General features: G+C 39.7%; 1 protein-coding gene across 1 annotated transcript in view; it reads right to left on the bottom strand.

Moving 5' to 3' along the window:
- The window catches only part of LOC129725212 (nuclear inhibitor of protein phosphatase 1), a 489,093-nt gene that overhangs the window by 353,226 nt on the left and 121,096 nt on the right, over positions 1–14,771 (bottom strand). The window lies entirely within an intron of this gene.

A 14,771-nucleotide genomic window follows, 5' to 3' on the forward strand; every position in this document is an offset into this window, starting at 1 on the left:
GTTTTTTACGCGACATGTATCCCCCGCGTAAAAAGCGAGTGTACTTCGGACTACCATACCACGGGAGGCCACAAAGTTTACGCACCGATGACCGTTATCATTAAACACGGCATGCAGGCTATCTGGTCCGATTACCGGTCTGTACATTGCCTCCCGTCCTAGCTTAGAATTCATGTCCCCAAGAACGATTTTCACGTCCCGTCGCGGGCAGCTATCGTAGACCTGCTCCAGCTGCGCGTAGAACGCTTCCTTCTCGTCGTAGGGTCTTTCTTCATGTGGGCAGTGCACGTTGACGATGCTGTAGTTGAAGAACCGGCCCTTTATCCTCAAATTGCACATCCTTGCGTTGATCGGCTGCCTTCCCATCACGCGTTGGCGCATCTTACCCAGTACTATCAAGCCGGTTCCTAGCTCGCTGGTGGTGCCACAGCTCTACTAGAAAGTAGCCACCCGGTGCCCGCTTTTCCATACCTTCTGTCCTGTCCAACAAAGTTCCTGCAGCGCTACGACTTCGAAGTTGCGTGGATGTAGCTCGTCATAGATTATCCTGTCGCATCCTGGAAAGCAGAGCGATTTGCAGTTCCATGTCCCAAGTTTCCAATCGTAGTCCTTATTTCGTTGCCTAGGTCAATGCCGATTGTTCCGATCCATATTATCTCTTACGTCGGTTGTAACATGTTGTTTTCCGGGGCGGCTCTTTGGGCCTTCCCCAACCCCCTGTCTTGCCGGGGGACCATCGTGTCAGCTCTGTTTAGAGTCCCACGCTGCCACCAGGACGTTGATCAGCCGCTCCTAACATGGAGATCAGACGCTGTTTTGAGCCGCACCATCTTGGTGAACAGACGCTCGGGTTGGCGAAGCATTTTCTCTACCGCCGGAATATGGTTTACGCGGCAATGATCGCATCGCACCTTCTCACTTAGCTATTGTCGGATGACAACATTGCCCAGGCAACACCAACCAGTTGTATCCATGTTTCAACCGGCAGTCTAGTGTAATCATATGACTCGTGGAGGTGTGAGATAGGAACTTGTGAGGACCGAAGCTATGTTTGACGCTCCTTCCAGGTTTTCAACTCACCATTTAATGCCCATTTGATCCGTTTATGTTTATGAAATTTTAACACGCTCGCAGAATATGTCGTCGGTTTCGGGCAACACTAGCACAACTCAAAATTCATTGTTTCGAGAAAAACGTGTTTGAATGGTTTCCCATTTCCACAAAGGCAAAAGTTATGACTTTCTATTCTCATTGAACCTTTGAGTAAATTGTGTAACTTTAAACCCCATTTTCATTTTATTTTGAAACGGCTGGAACAAAACATTGACATCGTTTACCGGCAAAAATGCAAAGTTTTGAGTTATGCCAGTGTTGCACGCAAGGGACGATGCAGGCATGTGGTATGTAGTAGCAATGGGCGATATTGTATCGGTATCGGAAATATCGATACTTTTGAGACGATATTTCGATTTTTTGGATCGATACACAAGCGTCCGATACTCGACCGTATCGATACTGAAAACCGCGATATTTGTATCGATATTCTTTTATGCATACGGACCAGCTAGCTGACATGTTACAAGGGCTAACATCTCAATGTGTACACGAGATCACCGCCACTTTTGATACGCTATGTTATGCTGTCTGTCAGCGTCAGTGGAGCCCACACATCGTAGAACCGCTGCGATGTTGGCTGCGATAAAGCAAAGCAAATCGGATGGAGATGCCAGCTAGTTGATACGAGCTGGAACCACTGAAAAGCTGCCACTGTCAGTATAAGTATCGCACAAGTCTATTTGCACTAGCAAAACTTAAACCTGTATTACACTCTTTGACCAAGCGTCAAATATTTGGCACTTTTCGACAGATAAAAATTTGGTCGAAGATAATTATTTGTCACTCTCCAATTTTAACATGAGGCAAACACGGGCAAACAACAACCATGATGTCAAATAAATTTGACCATTATGTCAGAACGTCAAAAATTTGACCATTAGACAAAGAGTGTACTACAGGCTTTAGATGGAGAAATAGATAGAGAGAATGTTGTGAGCCAAACGAACTGTCAAAATCTGAGCCAAACGCAGCATAGGGCCAAATTCGAAATTTGTTTTACTTAAGCCACACATTTAAAGCCAAAAAGGAGTGCTCAATAATAACGTGTTCTCAAATACTTCAAAAATAGGCATAGCTCTACGTTGCATTATTAAGGCACAAAACTTATATTGTTTCTCTGACAATTGATTAAAATATTGTTTGTTTACATTTATACTCAGCTTCATTTGTTTTTATTTCAATTAATTCTACTTTCTGCGTTAAAATGCATCCACAAACCCCTCAAACGAAATTCAACGTTATCAGAAATGATGTTTGGCTTCGATTTAGTTGGTCTATAACCCAACGAGCGGGAGCCCAACTAAAACGTAGCCCAACTAAACATAGTCCAACGAGCGAAATTTGACTGTATTTGAAAAACAAATATAAGTTTTCTGGTTATACTGTTCAGATCGAATATTTGCAAGCGGAAACTAACTCATGCTTTCCGTCGACACAAGTTAGAGTACAAGTGAAAAAAAAAATTGCAATATTTCTTAGTTAGAAAAAATCAGCGGTAGACTTCACTATCTTATTTTCGCTGACATATCTAACTTTTTTATGTCATCAACTTCCTCATCAATTAATATGGAAGTGTGTCAATAATTTATACAAATGAGACGGGAGCTTCACATCCCATTGGGCCAGTGAATACAAATCTTGAAGATATAAGTTTTTTAATTCATTTGTTTGCCAAAGCTCAGAATTTCTGCATTACCTGTATGTATTTGTTTGTGAAGCCATTTGATTCATGCTGCTCTAGAGAATGCGGATAGATACCAGAAAAACAACAAAAAGTCGCTTTACGAACTAATTTCATTTTTTGTGATATTGACTTACATTTTAAGTTTAGTAAAGCGGGCAATGTATGTAGTTTCGCGGGAATGCGAAGATGAACGGGAATAGAAGGTGTGACTAGAATTAGAAAAAATTTTCCCTCGTCCAGACGGGACACGAACCCGCAATCTCCGTTGTCTCCGGCAAGGTGTTTTGGCCAATTAAACTACTGGGTAAGGGTAACTCTTCCTAAGACCAATGCAATGTCGAATCACCCTCTACTATTGTGTTCCCGCATCTCAGCACGCCGCGATGAAACTGCACACACTGCCCTGTGGAAGTTTATTTCTGTCAACTGAGAGAGTGGTCTCTTTACGCACACTATGTATAATGACTTATGTCCCGTCTGGACGAGGGAAATTTTTTTCTAATTCTAGTCACACCTTCTATTCCCGTTCATCTTCGCATTCCCGCGAAACTACATACATTGCCCGCTTTACTAAACTTAAAAACAAAAAGTCGGCACATCAAATTTTCATTGCTGGAAACCACCAAAATTTTGCTGATTTTTGGTGTGCTGTGCTTCCAGCAATCTGTTCAGCAAAATGAAATTTGCTAATTATTCAGTAATGCTCAATTGCATAAAAGTGACAGGTCGTTTGCTGCATGTTCGGTAAAACAAAATACAACTTGCTGGTTGTCAGCTATGACAATTTGCGGTTCATTCAGCAAAGCATAAATCAATTTGCTGGTTAACCAGTTAATTCAAGGGAACCATGTTTCCGTCAGGCACCAGATTCCATCCGCCCATCGGATCATAGGCAAATTACTGTTGAACTAGAGATGTATGATTATCATTTCAACTTTTAAGTTCATCTAGCCCAACAAGGACTTAGCTATGGTCCCATATTCGCTATCAGGAGCTTAGCGATAATCCCGTACCAGCTGCACAGCGATTTGGCGCGTTTTACTAATGACAGCTTGACGTAAATTTTTTGACATATCAATTCTTTTGCTGGATTCCAGCAACCATTCATTTACTGTTTTCTGTTCAGCAAATAGTTTTGCTGTATTTTCGCGAATCACTGAATCCGCGAACCACTCAATATCAATTTTCAATTTCCCGGTTTTCCCGATGATATTTAGTGAAATTTCCCGGTGTTTTATTTTTAAAACATATGAGAAAAAAACCAATTTTCACATGCTTATTTGTGCCTTGCAAAAATAGTGTTACAAAACTATGAAAAACATTCCTCCTTCATCGTGTTTAGCTGTTTGTCGACTTTAGCAAGTACCTTCATGGTGATCTGCTGCACAATTTTCGCCCTCTTTATCTCCAAATCGTTGACAATCTTTGCCTTCTCGCGCTTTTTTGCTTCCTTCTGCATCTTTCTCTGTCAACCTTCTCTCGAGCTTGCAGTGCTTCTGTATCAGGATGCCAATGAAATGCGTGGGATAAATTCAAGAGTTGGGGCATAGAGTTTTTGTCTTCTAGAAAAATGTCCTCAGGCAAAACTTCAAGCGGACTTTGGGAAGAAGAGCCTCAGAGTGACCAATGAAAAAAATGCACATAAAACTGTCTAGATGCATTTTGCAAAATGCATGAAACGTTGAGATCTGTTATTTCAAAACAATTTTTTTTTCGAAAAACTTCGATCCTGGGACTTTAAAATTTTCGAGCTGGGGTCAATGTAATGTATAAGAAATTTTGTCATGGTCCGTAAAATAAATTCAACTGACACTCTGAATAAACAATTTAAAAAAAAAAATAATTTAGCTACTGTTTGTTTTTGATATAGAAAAAATCTGAGAAATTTTTAACAAATAGCACTTCAAGGTGGCGTCTTTCCCCAACAAAATCAAGTAGTCAAAAGGTCCAACACAGAATGAAAAAATTTTTTTTGCTGCTTTTTGCTGCTTGTGGTTAAAATCATACCAAAAATCGGGAAGTACAAACCAGGTAGCTCCGTTCCGGTCCGGTTCGAAATAAAATCGAGACTCGAAGTTTCCGGTCCTATTTGACTTTTGACCGGATTCTCCCCGATGCGATGTCGAACACTATTCACAAGAAGTTTCAATACGCCTCCCGCGACGCTGATAACTTTTTGACTTCTTTAAAATCTGACAATATATGTTACGGAACAGTAAATTTATCCACCTGATCAAGCCTGATTTTATTTGACGCAGATCTTGCTGCGAAGCCGCTGTCGACTTTAGCTGAAACTAACAACCAGCTTTCCCCTATCCGGCAGAATCATGCCAGTTAGGTAAACATAAAAAAACAGGGTCTCATGTTGACATTTCCTCAGAAACTGTTGTACAAATAAAGCGGCAGACATGAAGGAGGATGATTTTCCTGGCGTGAAGCCTAATTTCCCGGTTTTCCCGTATTTTTCCCGGTGATTTAAAATTCCCGGCTTTTTCCCGCTTTTCCCGTTTTTCCGGTAAAGTGGCCACCCTGAGTAAATGTATTTATCAAAAATTCAAAAAATGATCTCAGCTATAGTATCGATACTTTTGGTATCGATACTTTTTGACCGATATTTTGAGTATCTCGATACTTTTGGTTCTTCGGGTATCGATACTGAAGTATCGATACTCTCCGTCGTATCGCCCAATGCTAGTATGTAGTATCCACGAGGCGAAGATTCAAGGCCCAAGCACAATGATCGCGGTTAAATGCACAAGGACAAATTGCGCAAAGACTTGCATACAAGTCAGAAAACTTGTATGCAAGCTCTCTTTTTTTCCGTCGAAAAAAACGTATGAAAAACCATAAAAATATAATAAAGTCATGAAGAACACAAAATACTTCAATTTTACGTCTGTTTTATGATATTGTCTGAAGCAGCAGCAACTGGAAAATACAATGCAGCATATATTGTGTATTACAAAATTAAGAGAAACCTCGAATTTTCCCAATTCGGCCGGCCTAGTGGAAAATTGTGAGTATGAGCGAATGTTGGTCTACTAGTGGGTCACCATTCCTGAAAATATCATTTTTGGGAATTTCCTTATAGTGGAGTAGTAGTCGAATAAGTGACCTACACACGTATATAAGGCAAATTATTGAAAAAATCGAATTTTCCCAGTTCGGCCGGCCTAGCGGAAAATTGTGAGTATGAGCGAATGTTGGTCTACTATTGGGACACCATTCCTGAAAATATCATTTTTGGGAATTTCCTCATCCGCTAGGCCGGCCGAACTGGGAAAATTCGATTTTTTCAATAATTTGCCTTATATACGTGTGTGGGTCACTTATTTGACTACTACTCCACTATAATAAAAGTCCCAAAAATGATATTTTCAGGAATGGTGACCCACTAGTAGACCAACATTCGCTCATACTCATAATTTCCCGCTAGGCCGGCCGAACTGAGAAAATTCGATTTTTTCAATAATTTGCCTTATATACGTGTGTAGGTCACATATTCGACTACTACTCCACTATAAGGAAATTCCCAAAAATGATATTTTCAGGAATGGTGTCCCATTTCCCGCTAGGCCGGCCGAACTGAGAAAATTCGATTTTTTTAATAATTTGCCTTATATACGTGTGTGGGTCACTTAATTGACTACTACTCCACTATAAGGAAATTCCCAAAAATGATATTTTCAGGAATGGTGACCCACTAGTAGACCAACATTCGCTCATACTCACAATTTTCCGCTAGGCCGGCCGAACTGGGAAAATTCGATTTTTTCAATAATTTGCCTTATATACGTGTGTGGGTTACTTATTTGACTACTACTCCACTATAAGAAAAGTCCCAAAAATGATATTTTCAGGAATGGTGATCCACTAGTAGACCAACATTCGCTCATACTCACAATTTCCCGCTAGGCCGGCCGAACTGGGAAAATTCGATTTTTTCAATAATTTGCCTTATATACGTGTGTGGGTCACTTATTTGACTACTACTCCACTATAAGGAAATTCCCAAAAATGATATTTTCAGGAATGGTGACCCACTAGTAGACCAACATTCGCTCATACTCACAATTTTCCGCTAGGCCGGCCGAACTGGGGAAATTCGATTTTTTCAATAATTTGCCTTATATACGTGTGTGGGTCATTTATTTGACTACTACTCCACTATAAGGAAATTCCCAAAAATGATATTTTCAGGAATGGTGTCCCACTAGTAGACCAACATTCGCTCATACTCACAATTTTCCGCTAGGCCGGCCGAACTGGGAAAATTCGATTTTTTCAATAATTTGCCTTATATACGTGTGTAGGTCACTTATTCGACTACTACTCCACTATAAGGAAATTCCCAAAAATGATATTTTCAGGAATGGTGACCCACCAGTAGACCAACATTCGCTCATACTCACAATTTTCCGCTAGGCCGGCCGAACTGGGAAAATTCGATTTTTTCAATAATTTGCCTTATATACGTGGGTAGATCACTTATTCGACTACTACTTCACTATAAGGAAATTCCCTAAAATGATATTTTCAGGAATGGTGACCCACTAGTAGACCAACATTCGCTCATACTCACAATTTTCCGCTAGGCCGGCCGAACTGAGAAAATTCGATTTTTTCAAAAATTTGCCTTATATACGTGTGTAGGTAACTTATTCGACTACTACTTCACTATAAGGGAATTCCCAAAAATGATATTTTCAGGAATGGTGACCCACTAGTAGACCAACATTCGCTCATACTCACAATTTTCCGCTAGGCCGGCCGAACTGGGAAAATTCGATTTTTTCAATAATTTGCCTTATATACGTGTGTGGGTCACTTATTTGACTACTACTCCACTATAAGGAAATTCCCAAAAATGATATTTTCAGGAATGGTGTCCCACTAGTAGACCAACATTCGCTCATACTCACAATTTTCCGCTAGGCCGGCCGAACTGAGGAAATTCGATTTTTTCAATAATTTGCCTTATATACAAGTGTGGGTCACTTATTTGACTACTACTCCACTATAAGGAAATTCCCAAAAATGATATTTTCAGGAATGGTGTCCCACTAGTAGACCAACATTCGCTCATACTCACGATTTTCCGCTAGGCCGGCCGAACTGAGAAAATTCGATTTTTTCAATAATTTGCCTTATATACGTGTGTAGGTCACTTATTCAAATACTACTCCACTATAAGGAAATTCCCAAAAATGATATTTTCAGGAATGGTGACCCACTAGTAGACCAACATTCGCTCATACTCACAATTTTCCGCTAGGCCGGCCGAACTGAGAAAATTCGATTTTTTCAATAATTTGCCTTATATACGTGTGTAGGTCACTTATTCGACTACTACTCCACTATAAGGAAATTCCCAAAAATGATATTTTCAGGAATGGTGACCCACTAGTAGACCAACATTCGCTCATACTCACAATTTTCCGCTAGGCCGGCCGAACTGAGAAAATTCGATATTTTCAATAATTTGCCTTATATACGGGTTTAGGTCACTTATTCGACTACTACTCCACTATAAGGAAATTCCCAAAAATGATATTTTCAGGAATGGTGACCCACTAGTAGACCAACATTCGCTCATACTCACAATTTTCCGCTAGGCCGGCCGAACTGAGAAAATTCGATTTTTTCAATAATTTGCCTTATATACGTGTGTAGGTCACTTATTCGACTACTACTCCACTATAAGGAAATTCCCAAAAATGATATTTTCTGGAATGGTGACCCACTAGTAGACCAACATTCGCTCATACTCACAATTTTCCGCTAGGCCGGCCGAACTGAGAAAATTCGATTTTTTCAATAATTTGCCTTATATACGTGTGTAGGTCACTTATTCGACTACTACTCCACTATAAGGAAATTCCCAAAAATGATATTTTCAGGAATGGTGTCCCACTAGTAGACCAACATTCGCTCATACTCACAATTTTCCGCTAGGCCGGCCGAACTGGGAAAATTCGATTTTTTCAATAATTTGCCTTATATACGTGTGTAGGTCACTTATTCGACTACTACTCCACTATAAGGAAATTCCCAAAAATGATATTTTCAGGAATGGTGACCCACTAGTAGACCAACATTCGCTCATACTCACAATTTTCCGCTAGGCCGGCCGAACTGAGAAAATTCGATTTTTTCAATAATTTGCCTTATATACGTGTGTGGGTTACTTATTTGACTACTACTCCACTATAAGAAAAGTCCCAAAAATGATATTTTCAGGAATGGTGATCCACTAGTAGACCAACATTCGCTCATACTCACAATTTTCCGCTAGGCCGGCCGAACTGGGGAAATTCGATTTTTTCAATAATTTGCCTTATATACGTGTGTGGGTCATTTATTTGACTACTACTCCACTATAAGGAAATTCCCAAAAATGATATTTTCAGGAATGGTGTCCCACTAGTAGACCAACATTCGCTCATACTCACAATTTTCCGCTAGGCCGGCCGAACTGGGAAAATTCGATTTTTTCAATAATTTGCCTTATATACGTGTGTAGGTCACTTATTCGACTACTACTCCACTATAAGGAAATTCCCAAAAATGATATTTTCAGGAATGGTGACCCACCAGTAGACCAACATTCGCTCATACTCACAATTTTCCGCTAGGCCGGCCGAACTGGGAAAATTCGATTTTTTCAATAATTTGCCTTATATACGTGGGTGGGTCACTTATTCGACTACTACTTCACTATAAGGAAATTCCCTAAAATGATATTTTCAGGAATGGTGACCCACTAGTAGACCAACATTCGCTCATACTCACAATTTTCCGCTAGGCCGGCCGAACTGAGAAAATTCGATTTTTTCAAAAATTTGCCTTATATACGTGTGTAGGTAACTTATTCGACTACTACTCCACTATAAGGGAATTCCCAAAAATGATATTTTCAGGAATGGTGACCCACTAGTAGACCAACATTCGCTCATACTCACAATTTTCCGCTAGGCCGGCCGAACTGGGAAAATTCGATTTTTTCAATAATTTGCCTTATATACGTGTGTGGGTCACTTATTTGACTACTACTCCACTATAAGGAAATTCCCAAAAATGATATTTTCAGGAATGGTGTCCCACTAGTAGACCAACATTCGCTCATACTCACAATTTTCCGCTAGGCCGGCCGAACTGAGGAAATTCGATTTTTTCAATAATTTGCCTTATATACGGGTGTAGGTCACTTATTCAACTACTACTCCACTATAAGGAAATTCCCAAAAATGATATTTTCTGGAATGGTGACCCACTAGTAGACCAACATTCGCTCATACTCACAATTTTCCGCTAGGCCGGCCGAACTGAGAAAATTCGATTTTTTCAATAATTTGCCTTATATACGTGTGTAGGTCACTTATTCAAATACTACTCCACTATAAGGAAATTCCCAAAAATGATATTTTCAGGAATGGTGACCCACTAGTAGACCAACATTCGCTCATACTCACAATTTTCCGCTAGGCCGGCCGAACTGAGAAAATTCGATTTTTTCAATAATTTGCCTTATATACGTGTGTAGGTCACTTATTCGACTACTACTCCACTATAAGGAAATTCCCAAAAATGATATTTTCAGGAATGGTGTCCCATTTCCCGCTAGGCCAGCCGAACTGAGAAAATTCGATTTTTTCAATAATTTGCCTTATATACGTGTGTGGGTCACTTAATTGACTACTACTCCACTATAAGGAAATTCCCAAAAATGATATTTTCAGGAATGGTGACCCACCAGTAGACCAACATTCGCTCATACTCACAATTTTCCGCTAGGCCGGCCGAACTGGGAAAATTCGATTTTTTCAATAGTTTGCCCTATATACGTGTGTGGGTCACTTATTTGACTACTACTCCACTATAAGGAAATTCCCAAAAATGATATTTTCAGGAATGGTGTCCCACTAGCAGACCAACATTCGCTCATACTCACAATTTTCCGCTAGGCCGGCCGAACTGAGAAAATTCGATTTTTTCAATAATTTGCCTTATATACGGGTTTAGGTCACTTATTCGACTACTACTCCACTATAAGGAAATTCCCAAAAATGATATTTTCAGGAATGGTGACCCACTAGTAGACCAACATTCGCTCATACTCACAATTTTCCGCTAGGCCGGCCGAACTGAGAAAATTCGATATTTTCAATAATTTGCCTTATATACGGGTGTAGGTCACTTATTCAACTACTACTCCACTATAAGGAAATTCCCAAAAATGATATTTTCTGGAATGGTGACCCACTAGTAGACCAACATTCGCTCATACTCACAATTTTCCGCTAGGCCGGCCGAACTGAGAAAATTCGATTTTTTCAATAATTTGCCTTATATACGTGTGTAGGTCACTTATTCGACTACTACTCCACTATAAGGAAATTCCCAAAAATGATATTTTCAGGAATGGTGACCCACTAGTAGACCAACATTCGCTCATACTCACAATTTTCCGATAGGCCGGCCGAACTGAGAAAATTCGATTTTTTCAATAATTTGCCTCATATACGTGTGTAGGTCACTTATTCGACTACTACTCCACTATAAGGAAATTCCCAAAAATGATATTTTCAGGAATGGTGACCCACTAGTAGACCAACATTCGCTCATACTCACAATTTTCCGCTAGGCCGGCCGAACTGAGAAAATTCGATTTTTTCAATAATTTGCCTTATATACGTGTGTAGGTCACTTATTCGACTACTACTCCACTATAAGGAAATTCCCAAAAATGATATTTTCAGGAATGGTGTCCCACTAGTAGACCAACATTCGCTCATACTCACAATTTTCCGCTAGGCCGGCCGAACTGAGAAAATTCGATTTTTTTTAATAATTTGCCTTATATACGTGTGTAGGTCACTTATTCGACTACTACTTCACTATAAGGAAATTCCCAAAAATGATATTTTCAGGAATGGTGACCCACTAGTAGACCAACATTCGCTCATACTCACAATTTTCCGCTAGGCCGGCCGAACTGAGAAAATTCGATTTTTTCAATAATTTGCCTTATATACGGGTTTAGGTCACTTATTCGACTACTACTCCACTATAAGAAAATTCCCAAAAATGATATTTTCAGGAATGGTGACCCACTAGTAGACCAACATTCACTCATACTCACAATTTTCCGCTAGGCCGGCCGAACTGAGAAAATTCGATATTTTCAATAATTTGCCTTATATACGGGTGTAGGTCACTTATTCGACTACTACTCCACTATAAGGAAATTCTCAAAAATGATATTTTCAGGAATGGTGACCCACCAGTAGACCAACATTCGCTCATACTCACAACTTTCCGCTAGGCCGGCCGAACTGGGAAAATTCGATTTTTTCAATAGTTTGCCCTATATACGTGTGTGGGTCACTTATTTGACTACTACTCCACTATAAGGAAATTCCCAAAAATGATATTTTCAGGAATGGTGTCCCACTAGTAGACCAACATTCGCTCATACTCACAATTTTCCGCTAGGCCGGCCGAACTGGGGAAATTCGATTTTTTCAATAATTTGCCTTATATACGTGTGTGGGTCACTTATTTGACTACTACTCCACTATAAGGAAATTCCCAAAAATGATATTTTCAGGAATGGTGTCCCACTAGTAGACCAACATTCGCTCATACTCACAATTTTCCGCTAGGCCGGCCGAACTGGGAAAATTCGATTTTTTCAATAATTTTCCTTATATACGTGTGTGGGTCACTTATTTGACTACTACTCCACTATAAGGAAATTCCCAAAAATGATATTTTCAGGAATGGTGTCCCACTAGTAGACCAACATTCGCTCATACTCACGATTTTCCGCTAGGCCGGCCGAACTGAGAAAATTCGATTTTTTCAATAATTTGCCTTATATACGTGTGTAGGTCACTTATTCGACTACTACTTCACTATAAGGAAATTCCCAAAAATGATATTTTCAGGAATGGTGACCCACTAGTAGACCAACATTCGCTCATACTCACAATTTTCCGCTAGGCCGGCCGAACTGAGAAAATTCGATATTTTCAATAATTTGCCTTATATACGTGTGTAGGTCACTTATTCGACTACTACTTCACTATAAGGAAATTCCCAAAAATGATATTTTCTGGAATGATGTCCCACTAGTAGACCAACATTCGCTCATACTCACAAGTTTCCGCTAGGCCGGCCGAACTGAGAAAATTCGATTTTTTTACTAATTTGCCTTATATACGTGTGTGGGTCACTTAATTGACTACTACTCCACTATAAGGAAATTCCCAAAAATGATATTTTCAGGAATGGTGTCCCACTAGTAGACGAACATTCGCTCATACTCACAATTTTCCGCTAGGCTGGCCGAACTGAGAAAATTCGATTTTTTCAATAATTTGCCTTATATACGTGTGTAGGTCACTTTTTCGACTACTACTCCACTATAAGGAAATTCCCAAAAATGATATTTTCAGGAATGGTAACCCACTAGTAGACCAACATTCGCTCATACTCACAATTTTCCGCTAGGCTGGCCGAACTGGGAAAATTCGATTTTTTCAATAATTTGCCTTATATACGTGTGTGGGTCACTTATTTGACTACTACTCCACTATAAGGAAATTCCCAAAAATGATATTTTCAGGAATGGTGACCCACTAGTAGACCAACATTCGCTCATACTCACAATTTTCCGCTAGGCCGGCCGAACTGAGAAAATTCGATATTTTCAATAATTTGCCTTATATACGTGTGTAGGTCACTTATTCGACTACTACTTCACTATAAGGAAATTCCCAAAAATGATATTTTCTGGAATGATGTCCCACTAGTAGACCAACATTCGCTCATACTCACAAGTTTCCGCTAGGCCGGCCGAACTGAGAAAATTCGATTTTTTTACTAATTTGCCTTATATACGTGTGTGGGTCACTTAATTGACTACTACTCCACTATAAGGAAATTCCCAAAAATGATATTTTCAGGAATGGTGTCCCACTAGTAGACGAACATTCGCTCATACTCACAATTTTCCGCTAGGCTGGCCGAACTGAGAAAATTCGATTTTTTCAATAATTTGCCTTATATACGTGTGTAGGTCACTTTTTCGACTACTACTCCACTATAAGGAAATTCCCAAAAATGATATTTTCAGGAATGGTAACCCACTAGTAGACCAACATTCGCTCATACTCACAATTTTCCGCTAGGCTGGCCGAACTGGGAAAATTCGATTTTTTCAATAATTTGCCTTATATACGTGTGTGGGTCACTTATTTGACTACTACTCCACTATAAGGAAATTCCCAAAAATGATATTTTCAGGAATGGTGTCCCACTAGTAGACCAACATTCGCTCATACTCACAAGTTTCCGCTAGGCCGGCCGAACTGAGAAAATTCGATTTTTTTAATAATTTGCCTTATATACGTGTGTGGGTCACTTAATTGACTACTACTCCACTATAAGGAAATTCCCAAAAATGATATTTTCAGGAATGGTGATCCACTAGTAGACCAACATTCGCTCATACTCACAATTTTCCGCTAGGCCGGCCGAACTGGGAAAATTCGATTTTTTCAACAATTTGCCTTATATACGTGTGTAGGTCACTTATTCGACTACTACTCCACTATAAGGAAATTCCCAAAAATGATATTTTCAGGAATGGTGACCCACTAGTAGACCAACATTCGCTCATACTCACAATTTTCCGCTAGGCCGGCCGAACTGAGAAAATTCGATTTTTTCAATAATTTGCCTTATATACGTGTGTAGGTCACTTATTCGACTACTACTCCACTATAAGGAAATTCCCAAAAATGATATTTTCAGGAATGGTGTCCCATTTCCCGCTAGGCCGGCCGAACTGAGAAAATTCGATTTTTTCAATAATTTGCCTTATATACGTGTGTGGGTCACTTAATTGACTACTACTCCACTATAAGGAAATTCCCAAAAATGATATTTTCAGGAATGGTGACCC

The sequence above is a fragment of the Wyeomyia smithii genome, chromosome 2 (genome assembly GCF_029784165.1).
Source record: "Wyeomyia smithii strain HCP4-BCI-WySm-NY-G18 chromosome 2, ASM2978416v1, whole genome shotgun sequence".
Lineage (NCBI taxonomy): Eukaryota > Metazoa > Arthropoda > Insecta > Diptera > Culicidae > Wyeomyia > Wyeomyia smithii.